Source organism: Zootermopsis nevadensis, unplaced genomic scaffold (genome assembly GCF_977971745.1).
Source record: "Zootermopsis nevadensis isolate Lab colony 2312 unplaced genomic scaffold, Znev_1.0 Znev_ptg000002l, whole genome shotgun sequence".
In the NCBI taxonomy this organism is placed as follows: Eukaryota; Metazoa; Arthropoda; class Insecta; order Blattodea; family Termopsidae; genus Zootermopsis; species Zootermopsis nevadensis.
Genome location: NW_028259134.1, coordinates 3149496 through 3166047, shown reverse-complemented (window position 1 = coordinate 3166047; position 16552 = coordinate 3149496). Strand labels below are relative to the sequence as shown.

At 36.1% G+C, this 16552-nt stretch overlaps 1 protein-coding gene across 1 annotated transcript in view; it reads right to left on the bottom strand.

Annotated features, from left to right (window-relative positions):
* Positions 1 to 16552, bottom strand: part of mbo (Nuclear pore complex protein Nup88) — a 622627-nt gene that overhangs the window by 577791 nt on the left and 28284 nt on the right. The gene's annotated exons all lie outside the window — the stretch shown is intronic.

The window sequence follows — 16552 nt, the reverse complement described above, 5'->3', positions numbered from 1 at the left end:
ATACATAGATCTAACCGACGAGCCGAAGTATAGATGATAAAGATTTTAAAGCTCGATGTCTTTCAGTGTCTCACTTGCAAGGTCTGCCGTATACATTTCCGACTGAGTAAGTCTTTGAGACTTGTATTCTTGTAGTTGGTTGCAAATGTATCGGGAGAACGTACCGCTTTAATTTACAGAGTATACGAATGTTCCGTCTCCATATTTATATAAACCTTAAGTTGACAGCTGAACGTTGCTACGAAATTTTTTAACGGCGTCACGAACACGAAGACCACAATTCGAATCTTCAACGCCGACAGAACCTCAGATCTCAAATTCGGTGTAGTTTTGTTTAATCAAATGAGAAATTGTACGTGATCATGGTTACTGCAGTGAGTGGACGGGAGAGAGCCGAACCAATTGTAAGACAGCGGACCGGAAGGAACGAAGAAACCCAGATATGTCAGTCCGTGTACCCGAACCAACTGAGATTGTAAAAGGGCAGATCCTGAAAACGGATCCGTACCAATGGACAGCAAAGGGGTGTTCAAATTAATTTTCTCTCATGTGAGACCGAGTCTTACTGAACTAAGCCTACATTCAGTCTGGCTTTATATGCGTCAAAAGAGATTAACAAATCAGAGCAAGTATACTCAAAATGGTATACTAATCATTTCCTTTCGTCCTTCCTTATTTACTGTCTCCTTTAATTTCTCTCTTTGCTTCTTCTTTAAACTCCTCTCTTTCTTTCTCGTTTTTCCTTGTTTTACTTATTATAAGATAGTGTAATTGCGTCATATTGTGAATATTATATCAATTATTTATTTTAATCCGTCTGATCACAATATAATTTTATTTAAAATTTCTTATAATTAAGATAATAAAATATCATTCATGTTCCGTATCGATTGATCGATTTACATTTCGGAACATTTACACAACATATTTCGGTTTTTATAAAACCATCATCAGGTGTAAAATATATCTAAGAACTTAAAACTCAATTATGATTTCTGTGGTTTTTTGGTGATGTTTCATTACGTTTGTTTTTCCATTTTTGGGCGAAGGTGTTGTTTTTCTTAAATGTTATTAGATGTACATATCGGCCAAAGATGTAGGAGAGTGTCCCGATATGTCCAGAAGTACTAGTGTCTTATTATAGAAAGGCATTTTTAAAAGAAAAATAAAGCACACGATTCGATATACAGCGAATCCATTCTGTGACGAGAAAACGAATTAAATGTCACTTATTTTTACCTTATAATTACTACGACTCCTTAAATATGTATTAAACCGCTTACAAATGGGGGTGATGTGATTCACAATCTGACACAAATATCTGACTGAAAATTTACAGCTTTGTTTTCAAATAGTTTCCTAGAATCTATCTGAACAGGAGAATTCTCATCACAAGACGAAAAAAAAAAATGAACCGGACTTTGTATAAAACATGTACGAAACTCTTTAATAGACTACAGAATAATGCAAAGCAACAAAAAAAATTTTGAGAAGTCTGAATATGTGCTCTGCCAAGTATCAGCCCACAGTACATACGAATCACATGATCTAGAATACAGAAACATCTGGGAAGTACTGTCTTTGGATACAAGTATAGGTTATTTCGACAAAGGGATACTTGTCCGAAAATAAAATGTTTGTAATTAGAGGAATTAAAGAGAAAATGAAAAAGTTGTTGACATAAATCTACGTATTTCGCTCTCAGAACCAGTATTCATCACCTGCATATTTGAAATATACAAATGCATAAGCTGTGTACGAATAGCTCAACTCTTGTATCACTTGTTTTAAGAGGAAAAGGTAAATATACACAGGCGAACTCCAGTCTTGATGGTTCAGTCTTAAAACTAAAAAATCCGATAAATTTTAACACCGAAGTCCTCTTACGTCATCATGGAAGTTGACACATATACAAGTATTTATCTTGAGGAGATGATAGTTTAGGTATTGAAGTAATTTAATAACTTTTACAAAATCCAAAAGTTAATTTTCTTGTTTACAAAATACCGACAACCGACCCCACCTGACCCAGCTGAATTCATCTACAAACTCACACTTTAAACCATCCCTTAAAACTAATTTTAATATTATCTTCCTACTGGCCAATAGGCTTAGATTTCTCAAGCGGTCTCTTCCATTCAGATTTAACAGTATATTTGGCAGCTTCTAAATTTGAAAACCTGTCCCGCTCATCTCATTTTCTTTGATATCATTACTCTTAGACGGTAAATATTATTATTACGAACGTGCGATTTTATCCATCCTTACGTTTCATCCTGTATCTGAGGACCAAAATATTTCCCTCAGATATTTATTTCAAAATGTTTCCAATATTTATTATATTTCAGAGCGAGAGACCACGTATCTCCCTACATGAAACAGCTGATATAACCATACACGTTTCAACACTTATAAATTTCGACAGAAGACCGAAAGATGAAATATTCTGAACCTGATGGTATTGAGCAATCTCGAATATAAAACGCTTTTCATTAATCCTTCTTGCAAATACGCGTGGTCATAATTATCTATTACTATTTGTGATTCATAAAACTTGCTTTTAGGGTAAAGTCGTTGATGCTGGTGTCGTCATGAAATGCCATCTTTATTCTTGGCATCTTCCTCCTAAAACTTGATTTATGGGTCGCTGGAAACAGTGGGTAGTCGCCCGCTGATATTTCATGTATAAATCGCCTTATTCTTTAGGAAGAGAAAACTGTGTATTCGTATAAATATATTCGCCTCCATCCCTATACCGTCTAGAAGAGATTTTCTATATATTTCTCTAAACTTGATGGACCTGGTGACAATTTATCTGGATTGTGGTTCAGGTTTTTGTGTAACCTGCCTTGTGGTAGAGATCCACATAGCATGGAGGGGATGAACTGAAAGTGGGGGCGGGATTGGAAGTTGGAATCTCACAATTTATGTGCGAACATGACCAGCTTTTCAGAAGAGCATCTCTTTCTCTCTTAAGTCTTTTCTCTTCCTTTACTCTTTCTATTTCTTTCCGGTTTTGGAGTCCTTTTGTATGCCAGAAGAGCAGTGTAAAACACTCCGTGTCTATTTTTTACTTTGACATTACAAGACTTATGTGACAGATTCCAATAAAACTGGGTTAAGACAGGACACTCGGATCTAGGCATACATACAGACCTAGACCTATAACATTTATTATCTGCTCACAGGAAGTGTCTACTCTGTAGAATTTGGGGTTCTCACTACGGCGGTACTGCCTCCATCAACAGGGTAATCGCCCTGATGATGGGACCAGCAAGAACATCTGAAACGGTGTTATAACCCATAAGACAGCCATGTTGTTGGCTACTCTCTTAGAATGTCAATACTGCTCTAATCAAGGACACGAAACAGATGTAGTCGCTAGTACCAATTGCAGCAGACAGAAAACTTTCTGAATAGATGCAATAGGAGAAATAGGACATCCACACCAACGCTGGAGACAAGTGCTGAACAGGAACGTAAAAAAATAGTGTGAGGCGTAGACTGGATTAAACTGCCTCAGGATACAATTCTGTGGCGGACACTTGTGGGCACGAAAAATAATCCTGTGGTTGAGAAACTTAGTTTGTATAAATTCAGATGAACTGAAATATCCTACAGACCCAGAAAGCTCGCTCAGCTCTAACTTACGTGATCTGCATTTGTGAGTATTCGGTTCGATTCTGCCCTGGGGAACTTATATCCTGCATCTGTCGTCCTCTTTTCTCCCAATATCAAGGCCAGAGAGGTTTATTTAAATGAAAAACGGCCGCTTCCTCTCACAACTTAAACGCATTTGCATCCCTGCGGAACTATTAAAATTACGCAGTCCGTCTGTCTGTACACACAAAAAAAAACTCGAGAACGTGCAACCGGTTTTCGTGAATTTTGATATCGGGAATTTCTACGATTATCTTTCAATACATAACAATTTTGGTTTAAAGTGGAGCAAGAATAATGGACTTTTTACATGAAGACGTGCATCGAAGTGGGGAATATCTGGGCTACAGTCATCAAAATGAATACTTTGGTCATACTATTTAAAAGTTAAAGGTAAAAATTCTTGCAAACGCTTCAGAACTGTTACGCTATACGTACATACTTCATCTGACCGTGCATAAACATATTCGTATTTCATTACATTACGAACAGAATCCATCACTTACAAACCAACAGGCAGGTCTGCAAGAAGAACATATCGAAAATTCTTCAGCTGAAATCTACCACGACATTCTAAAGAGACGACATTTGTTACTAATAATAAGTATTTACATCACAGCAAAATATATTTTACCTTCCCGTATCATAGCAACAAATTTACATAATTGACGTATTGCCACCATTACACACCTCAAAAATAATATTCGTTCAGGAAAGTTTGACCCCAAATGTTCCTTCATGGTTCCTTTTATTTTTTGTATGCATAAATACCTTAAGGAAGCACTATTTTAACTTATCTGGGTGTAAAACATTGGCCCTTCGCTGTACAGACACCACGCAGATCGATGTCGTTTGAGAAAAGCCCAGATAAAAAAAATATTTCGATTTGAGAGAAAGAAACAATATTATGAAACCAATTGCACAATGTGGAGCTTTATAATTTGATCTCCAGAAAATATTATCAGGTTGATTAAATCAAAGTAAATTCGATTAGCGGGGCATTTAGCATACACGCAAGATACGAAAGATGCATACAGATTCTCAGCTGTAAAACATGAAAGGAAGAAACCATTGTAAAGATAGTGGATAATGTGAAAGGGTAATGTTAAATGGCTCTTAGAAAACAGGGATGTATGCGGACAGACAGGATTCACTTGTAACAGAAAATGAATTAATGGACAGTCTTTGGTTTCCATAGAAGTCGAGGAATTTCTGCACTCTGAGACTTCTGGTGTCTAAGGAAGGACTCTGCTTCATGGAGTTTATCCTCATCTTCGTCATCATTTTCTAGGTCACAGGCCACAGATGACTCGTTACATTATAGAGCAAACATGTGTCTATTTTTATTAGCATCACTGTACAATTTCCATTGTGTGGAAAGGATAAATTTTTCCATAGGAAGAAGGATTGGTCGGATAAAGAATCCAAAGCTGGCCTCCGTCTCTCTTTCTCTACCCTTATATTTGCATAAGAAATGTCATCCGAGTAAGAAAAGAATAAAAGGAGATGGGGGTAGGATAAAAGATCTCCTTATGGCAGAAGCAGTATTAGCAGCGGAGGAAACCAAACCAATCGTGAACAGAGTTAAGAAATAGGAGATGACAGACATGCAGTCAATCCGTTCTTTTCTTATTTAGATAGAGCAAGTTAGACAACAAAGGAGAACGTCAGGGCATATCCACGCATGCGTGGATGACTAGCTTGCCTGATACGATAAAGCTGTGTGATCGAGTCTCATGATTCGAAGGAGGAAGAAGGGTTTTGCCCTATTCTTGTTTGTCCGTGTTCTAAAAAAATGCTCAAAGTCATTGCCGTTGCAGGAAGGGAGTGTGTACCGACTGATTCTGATATTATTATTTATGAACGGAAGGAACCTTGTACATGTAACTATTTTTAACGAAGTAACTCCAGAGAATAGAGTCCTTCTTGAGATACTAATAGTAAGCTCAGCTAATTAATATATTCCATCAGCCTCGAATGTATCACGTTGCACACGTTGGTGTACCAAATTCATTTATCCTACGTCTCTGCATCTCATTCACATTCACCATTTTCAGTAGCATTAAAGAATTGACTTGCATACCTCAAACGTTGATCGCGGTTCTACCATTCTGTTTAAGTTACTTCGTGGTATGTAGCAGAGTGTAATAATATTTACGACACACCTCTGCATCTCTCATGTATCATTATAATACATTACTCCTGAATACCATTACTCTGTTTCTATTTTTATGTACGTATCATAATAAAAAACAAAGTGTGTATATATTTATGGTACACTCTGGATTACATTTTTTTTTCAATTAAAATCATTTATGTATAAAAAATTTAGATTCTATCGTCTCGCTAACAGGCCCACGTACTTAATCTCGTGTTTAATTCACCATTCTTATCCTTCAAAAACAAATAAATTTCTTTTTCCTTTTTCTTTCCACTTTAATTACTCTATAATTAAATATTCCATATCCTTTATGATTTGTGTAAAAGAGGACGTAATTTTAGTGTTATTTTAACATACTTTATACCAAGTAAATTTGTTACATACTCTCTGGCGTGGAAGTTGTAGAAATGTCACATCTATATCAGTCAACTATGAGTTAATATATAAATACCAAAATTGTATTTTAAAAATGCCAGACGGTAATATTTTATTGGAAAAACCTTTCATTTCCTTTCCTAATCCAGTTTCAAGTTGTTCCATATGTTATATAATTTGTGTGGTATTCTGGAAATAAGTTTCTGGCAATAGGTTAAAAATCACAAAGAAATAAAATGTATAATCATGAGCTCACATTTAATATAATCGTGTCCCATAATAACATTTTCATAAAAATGTTATTAGGCTACTCTTGGATGAAACACCGTAGTCTTTGGGTTAATTTAACCTCTGACAGACATTCCTTAGGGACGTCTCAAGTTATATCGCTTAAATCAACTTACAAATTGATTCTTGAATAATATTACAATTATTTAACCAATGATCTTGTGTATAATGTCTGTCTGTTATTTCAAAACATACGAACAAAATCTGTGTTTATTTAAAAATAAAAACTAATGTACATGAATATATGGATGAAACAGAATCCATGATCTTAATAAAAAACCATTATTGGCAATTAAGTCCTAATATGACTAATTTTATATCATAAATTATAAATATTTACGAGAGTCTGGAAACAGCATCATCAAATACAAATAAGGTTTATGAAGAACTTTAAAAAATAGAATAAATTATGTGAATGAATTTCAATACTATTCATTCTGTACAGCTACATAGCACAATATATACTTCAATGCCCAACCTCTTCAATTCACTGGCACTGCAAAGTATGCGAACATACGTATTTCAATTTAAATATAATCATCATAAGCATCTCAGTGTGCCCTGCTCTATATGTTGTTTTAATAGGATATTGCAAAATACAATCACGTACAACTTTATTCGTTAAAATCACTGAAATTCTTAAAAAAATATATAAATATTAACAAATGTAGCTCGGTTTAGAGAGTATGAAATATTAAATTCTTAACTTGCACATGATGATTATAAGATCGTATTTCATATCTCTAGGCTAATGGTTCATTACTTATCGCCATCAAACCGATAGGTAAATATAGCCTTTAGTTAATGCATCCGTCTGCTCGTTTTACATCACAAAATTTGTTTATTTTCGAATATGTTACAAACTGTTTTAACTGTTGATTGACAGTAGTATCGCTCACACCTCACAAGTCTAAGCGTCGGCCATGTTGGTATTACCGACTGCAGGAAACTATAATTTTAGAGCTTGAAATGACCCACAATGGCGTAAGGTTGTTACCAAAATTTTATCAAAATCTTCTTCCTCTTTTTATTTTAAACATGCAGGTATAAAGACTTACAGATAGACAGACGTGATAAGTCGTACATACGTTTATTCCGTAATGAGGCTTACACAATCTCCATGCCCTGCTTAAAAATAGAAGTGAGAAAAGCTTATGGACAGCGCCAATGTATATTAATCAAGTCAGAATGAGCATTCAGACTGGCAACAACTCTACCAATTACGAAATTTATTACCGTTTCTAAGAACATTCCGAAACTCAGAAGCTCGAGTTTCGTAAATCCCATAAAGGTATCCTGGATTTAGCAGGGGATTTTGTACACACGGAACATACGGACATCTTGAAACTTGTCCTAGCTCGTACATCAGTGCCTTGATATCGTCTGAAATTTTTAAAATTGTCCCCGTGAGAATGTTCCCCCCTTCTCCCTACAACTATTACTGCACAGAAGAAGAAGAAGAAGAAGAAGAAGATATGAGAAAAAATAAATCCTGTAGCGGACCATTTTTGTCGCATATCCCCGAGTCATGACAAGCAAAATGCTTCTGTACGTGTACTGTGGGCTGCCTACCTAAAGTGTCAAGGATTTCTACTTAAATCGATTACGATGAAAAATCTTACAGAGAAATGCGTTCTTCCACATTCGTGTGTTATGTGTGTTTTACAGAAACCTAGCCACGTATGAGCGTATAATATACAAAACCGCGTTCTGAATTTCTAAATGTTGACGGGGACCGAAATTTAAAAGTGGTTTATATCCCTACATCCCTTTCTAAATGTTACTTGAACTTTTATAATCACATGAATATAACGTAGGTCAATAAAGTATCTGATCTTTCATTTACATTATAAAGGAAAATAAATTTAATAAAAATGAGATATAATACGTAGTTGTGGGAACTATAATCCGTTCTGTATAACTTTTCAAATAATAATTGAAATAACCAGTAAAAGTAGTTAAATGACCAAGAATAATATATTACAGTTTATTTTGTAAGGGTTATGCAAAATTGAGTGAGTTAAAAGGAAAACGTCGTACTCTTTAAACATTTAACAACGTGTTTGTTTATTAGATTTAAAGTGTATAATTATTACCGACAACTAACATTCCTTAAAATGAGGATATATGTTTGGTGGGCTGAGACGGAAGACAAAATGGTAATGTCCTAATGCGAGTAGTACTCCAAGATATGTAGTCGCGGTTCGAATCAAATACTGAAAGCATTTCAGATTACATATCTCTACACCAGGAGGTTCAGCTGAACCGATAACGTTTCGTAATTGGTTTACAGTCCACACCATTGACTCAAAGTAACTCTCACTGGATCTGAATCCTTGTCAATTCCCCATAAAATCATAGCTGACAAATATTTTCCATACTTCAAATAATGTCGTTAAATAATCTATGGACATAACCGAAATCAAACCAAAAATCTAAAGTCGGAAGCTTATAGTTACCTGCTAGAATCCGAACTTTATATTAATTAGCTAATCATATATTCAGTTTTCAAAGTACGCATGTGATAAGCAAAGAAAAGGAACTATGCATTACTTATCCAACACTCCACAAAACGCGATTCCATCAGAGTTATATACAATAAATCAACGTAAACCAGCATATGCAAATGGTTTTAAAGAGTAGTAAATCACTGGTTAGATACAGAAAGTTAAATAATTGTTGGCAACGAGCTCTGGCTAAATGGGTATGGTTAGCTGCATGCAGACACGTAAGATACGCAAGGAGGTCACGGTATTTGCTAACCGAATATTTTTTCAATAAATGACACCTTTGTCCGCGCAGAGAGATCACGTTTTGAAACAATTCGTTCTAAAGAGCATAACACAAATATTCAACTAACAACATAATTAACGCTTATCAGCAATAATACAGAAACACTGCGCACCATACAAGATCTTCAATCAGTTTAATCTATCTCTAATCGTCAGGAATTACTTCCTTTTAATATTATAAGCCAGATAAATGAGTGCATCAACTGGACGCGGTTCAGACGACCGGAATTCGATTCCTGGAATTGGGTGGGTATTCTTGCCTTCAGCACCCGGAAAGACCTCAGGATTCAAATAGTGTTTTACTCAATGTTTACAAAAATATTTTTATCAGGAGTTAAAATGGCTGGAACGTGAATTTCATCAATCGTTCCCACACAGTGTAGACGTTAATCAAGAGTCAATCTTCATCTGCACGATTCTTAAACACTTAGAAGTACATAAATTAGGCATAGGGATAACTTTAACTTCGTCTGTTTCGTATAATACTAAAATATTAGGAATTGGTGTTACAAGCGGCTTCTTACCCTGTCGGAGTTAAAAATGACACTTGAGTTAACCAAAACACGTAGAATCTCATGACTGAGTTCTCGCCATTCCTCACGTAATAACAGCTACTATTATAATAGCATGGCTCTAGACGTGCCGAAATTCAAGATCTTGATTTGGTTCATCGTATGTTATGACACTGTTTTAAGTGCAAAATAATGACGGATCGAGAGAAAAAGAGAGGGTGATTAATGGAAACCATCCGGCAGAAAGCATTTGTTTTATTCTGAACAATTAAAACACCCGTCGAAATTCAACGGACTACGATTTAATTTCTATCTACTTATCTCCATTTCCATCCAATTCTTTATTTTGTCCCTTTTGTATATTTATCTGATTCCCTGGTTTATTACAATAGTTTGACGACTCATATTAGAAGCAGTCATACTTGTAAAAGCTGTCTAAACACAGAAGTACTTATAAAATTAACGTTGTGACGTCTGGCATCATTAATGAGAAATATTAGGTCTCTGTGAGAGAAAGCAAGCAAGTAAGAAAGAATAATATTTGATTTTATGCATTCAAATTTAATATCAGGCCTCCACTGGACCCTGTCCTGGGCCAACAAAATCCAGTCTCCTTCAACTCCTATCTCCTATAGATCCCGCCTGACATTATCTTCTCATCTACATCTAGGTATCCCTAGAAGTCTCTTCCCCTCAGGCTTCCCAACCATACCCGGTGCACACCTCTTGTACCATCCATGCGCGCTACATGCCCAGCCCATCTCATTCTTCTCGACTTAATCACCCTGACAATATTGGGGGAGTTAAGTTCGTGCGTAGGAAATTTGCAGAACGAAAATGAGAAATTATATAAATATTTCTATTTTTCGTTAAGCTGAAGGAAAACAGTACTTGGGAGACCTACACACAGACTGTGGATAACATTAAAATAGATCTAAAAAATGTAGAATATGATGGCCTTGATTGAATAAAGTTGCTTCATGTTGATGTTAATGGCGTGTAATTGTAATTACGTAAGCGAAGCATCAGATTCCTTAAAATCGGCCAATATCCTTACCACCTAAACAAAAAATTAACTTTTAAAATAAATCGTTACTCATTGGTGTAACACAGGACATGTATTATTACTGCATTATGAGTTCTTATCGAAGCATTACATGTAGGTGAGTAACTTAAGCCACTTTTAAATCCAAGGTCTCTCTCACAATCGGTAACGAGAACAGAAGAACACGGGAGTGAAGACTGAGTCGTACAGAGAGAATATCACATTGTGAATATTATATTAGCATTGATACACGGGTCCCGGAGGTGTTTTTAAAACGATACGGCACGCTGTATATGGCATGCACTAAAACTACACAACACCTCGGGGCAACTTTCAGAACTAGTCCGACGATAAATCAAATAATGTGACCGTTATGTAAATTCTGTTTGACTGAATTTAAGTCTATATACCAGTTATAAGCTGGCATGATGTGTGTTACAATTTTTATATCGTATTATTTAAATGAAAACCAGGTTCGACGTCACGAATCTGTGTGACCCGTAACACTAACACACCAGCAACGTACATGTCGCCTCGCTCTCTGCATCCAAATGACTGGATCTGATCCACGTAGAAGGCTGAGCGTTCTTCGTGTTGACTTCTAGCAACCTTTCGAAATTAATCATTTTATATTTGTTAGTTTTCGGGAGAAACACTGACGTAACTGTGTGACCCTTGAAGGGAATTAATGACGAAGAAATGATCTGAAAGGGACGACGTATATAAAAGACTGAGTTAGAAACAGAGCTTTAGGCAAACCTTGAATGATTGAAAGAGATGAAGAGAGAAGATTGGAAGTGACGAAGACGCAGAGAATATGAGTCGAATAAAGAAAGAGAGAAATATATTACCAAAGCAAGAAGATAAGAAAAATAGAGACAGTAAGGATAAATAAGAGAACAAAAGACGAATTAATGGGTCAACTATAAAAATTCACAGTGACATAGTCTAAATATTCCGTCGGTTACCGACTTTGAAGATAAATCCGATTAAGAATTACAAATATTTTTATGTAGTTTTCAGGTGAAATTCATTTAATTTCATCCAGGGAAATTATGTTTATGATAAAAAAAATTATCTCCTGTTCTGTATTTGGGTTGTCGCTGACATTTAACTGGACCTGGACACAGACAATTCTGAGTATCCACTTTGGCTTTCACAGCCTGTCAAGATTTTGAGAAAAAAATATCTTAAAATAAGCTACGACTACTTCATTCCACATCATTTCCAATTCGCCATTAATGAACCATCAACGAAATCTCCATAAGCCGTGCTATGACGTCAAATCATCCCAGTTTAAACACTACTGCTACTGTTTGTTATATTCTAAAGAGCAGAGTTTATGGTTCTGTAGATATTTCCATTGATTCGCGTACGGTACAAATCAGCATTAAGATCTAAGAGGGATTTGAATTTCTTCTTTCAAATCGTGATTCCACGACGCAAGTTGATGAGATCGGCCTGACGCCTTACATCACGGTAACAAAGGCGCGAAGACGTGCTGATGCGAGAGTAGACCGCGAAATGTTCTTATCTGCCGCACGTCTTAAAAACATCTTACTAACGCCTTCAGTCGTAGTCGTATCTTTATCCCTGGACGAAACAGACACTGAATATTAAAGTATTTTATGTTCCACAAAAAGTCACAGAAATCTTAGCACCTGAGAGGAATGCCACAGTGAAAGGCAGGAAAATGAGGGTAACAATGCCTCCACAACTAAGCACCACTCCAGGAAAGCGTAGGGAGCAATGGAGGTAAAACTCCACATTCTCTATACCCAGTCGGAGAAAAACTGGAACCGGGCCCCAGCAAGTTATTTCTGGTGGTATTAAGCACTGAGAATAGCTTCTTCTTTTCTTCCTGTGGCTCCACAACCTAGTTGTGGGTCTTCGCCGCCTTCTTTAGGAGATTTCATAATCTCTGAAATGTGCATTTATTAGTACAGAGTAACCAGCCCACTGCCTCCGCACAATTTCTTCTTAATCCTGATTTGACTGCTAGAGCCATCTAGTAGTGAATCAGGAGAGATTTGGGTGAGAAATGGCCGCTGAATTTTGATTACGAAACATCTCGTTCATGTTCGTAAGGTTCTTTTACATGCCGTAAATCTACGACACGGGACCGCAGGCTTTACTTACTGGAAATATCTTACCTTTAGTAAAAACAACTAGCTAAAAGTATAATGCGTAGGAAAAGTTTTGTGAAAACGGTGTCAAGTCTTAGGGTTTCACAGCAGAGGAGAAATGAAAATTCCTGCAACATCAGTCGTACCAACTTCTATGTAAAGATCTTGCTACGTGGAATTAGTTTATCTGTGAGTACGCAAGTAGTAGATAAAACCAAACCGCCTGTAACTTACTTTATTAAATATAAAATATTGTAATTGCGTCATATTGCGATCCGTATATTAAAATGTATATTAAAAAATTACAGTCACTCACAATTATAATAATAAAATAATATTAAAAGGTTTAAAATATTATTTTAATACACTAGTGTATTAAAATGATATGTAATTTTTTAATATACATTTTAATTACTTTATTAATATTCAGACACTTCAATTACTTGATAAAGCAGGTTTAGGTCAGCAGTAGCGACGATTATAATTGCATTTGTGTGATTCCTGATTCAAAATCCGGCTGCAACCGACTAACGTATCTGTGGAGTACTGATATTTCTCTGCAGTAGAATGCAGTGGCAGTAACTTAAAACTACGTTAATCAAAACACTAAATCTTCATTATAACAACAGAGTTTACATTCTTTTAAACTTTTCGCAAGAACAATTCCCGCACTTTTTCGTCAAAGCACATGTAAATACAGCAATTCAATGCACATATGCAGTTAATGTGATACTAAAAGAAAGGGAACACAGTTCTTAATGAGTGCAAATTTGTTAATAGGATAGTTTCATAGCCCCAAATTTCGATTTCAGAACAGCCGCTGACTACTACTGAGTACATTTGCGTAATTATGGACAATGGGGTCACAGGCATAGGGGGGAGGGGGAGATCAATTCACTAAGTTTTGCTGAGAACAGAGTTTACTTGAGTTTATATAGTCACGGAGGGACTAAGGACCTCGGTTTGTCGATGAGCAGCCAATGTTATGGCTTTAAAGGGGCAGCCTCTACGTCCGATTAATCAACAAAAGACTGGTTAACGTCTTCAGGGAATTAAATAACTTCGTCAGAACGAAAAAACCTAGCGGTTACTTCTGTGACCAAAAGAGCATTGATAGAAATGGATAAATAATCAGACAGACTGGAAGGATAAAGAACAGCATCACGGAATGTTAGATAAAAAGAAACAAAAAGATAACTCAAAATATATAAACAACCATATCCATCTCACCGCTTGTGAGAACTTCAAATTAAATTTAACAGATCCACAAGAATCATAAAATAAAATTTAATCTAAAACGCCTATACACATTCGAATGAATTGTGTAAACCATATGCAGTAATAAAGTCGTTTTTTCCTTATCAGGTTAATCCAGTTCTTATGATATGAACGACGATTTAAAATATCTTAAGCCATACGTACGTTCGTAGGTAATCCACTCTGAAGAGAAAGTTTTCTTTGTGACGTTCTGTGGAGACCGTAACAAAGCCTGACGGATATCGTCCAAACTATCGCCACTTAATATTAATAATAATAATAATATATTTGGTTTAGAACTATATACAGAGATCTGTGGCAGGTTTTCACGGCCACAGTCCTTACATACGTAGCACTATTAACACTACTGCTTACTACAACTATTCACTAATGCTACTCTACATAACTATTCCTTAATCCCTAATACTTTTTACATAACTCTTTCTTAACACCGAAAGTAGACCGGAACATTTTCTGTCTTGCAAGCTTTCTGTGTCACTGAAACGAGATCTTTACATCGATGTACTTTAAAAGCTGCCTAATGACAACACTTGTAAAATAAAACATTCTGCTATTTAGCGTCATAAACGAGTATTTTGTTAAGTCATGCATAGAACGCACACACATAAGCCTATATTATCTGTCTACCTCTGGGAAAGACGAGGTAAGTACACACACACACACACACACGAAACCTTTCAAAGATCAGAATTCAACTCGCAACTTCACTAGTATGTTATTTTTTTCCCAACAGTTGTGTTTACAAGATTGTCGCCCGATGCTGACGAATGGTCAGTATCAGTTATCTGACATCTCACATTTCTCAATAGAAAGCATCGCCCTTAGAGCTTTCTACCTGTAGACACACCAAGAGTGTAAATTATAAGCATTACCTTTGAAAAGGTGAATTAGGCTGGACACGAGTGATTTTTCTGTTGTGGGGGAGGGGGGAAAGTTTTCTAAACTCGTTTGAGTATTATTTACAGATTTCGATGTAAGATGTGGAAGGAGAGCTAACAAGCTAATGTTGGCAACATGTCTCTTTGACGCAAGCTACGTGAATTGTTAGTGGAATTAGTTATTGCGTTTAACACCATCAGGGTTGGACAAGGAGTCCCTCAGCTTTAGCTCGAATTATCTTACTGTCTGAAGACGGAGGGGCTCTTTTGGCGCCACCGCTGTATCTACGGCGCACACGAAGCCAGTGTAGCCGGGAACATGGAGTAACACAAATTAATGATCTGCCACAATAAACTTTAAACTGAGTCGAACCGATAATTACGAAGAAAAATATTTTGTGAATCACCTACAAGATCTGCTTTCAATCCTTAATCATCGAACAAACAAACGTTTGAAGATTTCTGTCTTCTGGGTTGTTGCGTCGTGTAGTATGGTAGATATTTACCAACGTTTCAGAGGTCATACTGCCTCCGTCTTCAGAGTATGAAGATTTCTGTCTTCTGGGTTGTTGCGCTGTGTAGTCTGGTAGCAGACCCATTACAATGACGAAATCTTGGTAACTATGAAGGGCTGTGCATATAAAAAGAATGAGGAACACAAGGGATGCATGTAGAATTTAGGTGGGAAACCATCTTAAAAATGGCCTAGGAAAAAATTGAAGGAAGATATTAAGAAAGATATTAATAAACCAGGTTATGAGCAACTGATACGGTTTAAAGTAGCTCAGAAAATCATCTAATAGCGGCCTCTGGTATTAGAGGGCTGGACCTTCGAGCTCTGGTATCACAATTCGCTTTTATTTTCTGTGTTTGTAAGGGAAGAATGAACTGACATTTTGTGCACCCTTGATCCATTTCATGTTACAGCTCGGCAGAATAAGAGTATCACGGTCATTTTATTGTTTATGGTGTGTAGTAAAAGTGAAATATGTCTTACAGTACGTCTTCTTGACCGGTGCAGTGTGTTACTGCCTATGAGTAATCCATCATTTCTGTGCGCAAGATAAAGACACTAACAAGGAGAACTGTACCCTCCTCTGTCTTGATAGGGGAAGTTCAATGCGGTGGCATCCGACACTGGAAATAGGACGGGAATTTTTCTTTTCAGACAAATACATAAAACAGATTAAACTAAATAAATACGACAGTAAACCAAAATCATAACAAAACATTGTAATAAATTTCAAAGAAATCGGGTAAATTGGAGAATTACTTCAATAAATGCTTGATAGAATATTAATCTCAAGAAATTTGACCAACCAGCCTTAACCTTACAATAGTCTAAATATCCATATATATATATATATATATATATATATATATATATAAAACAATCTTTTCTTATTGTGCTATATGAGCGTAAACGTGGAAAATCAA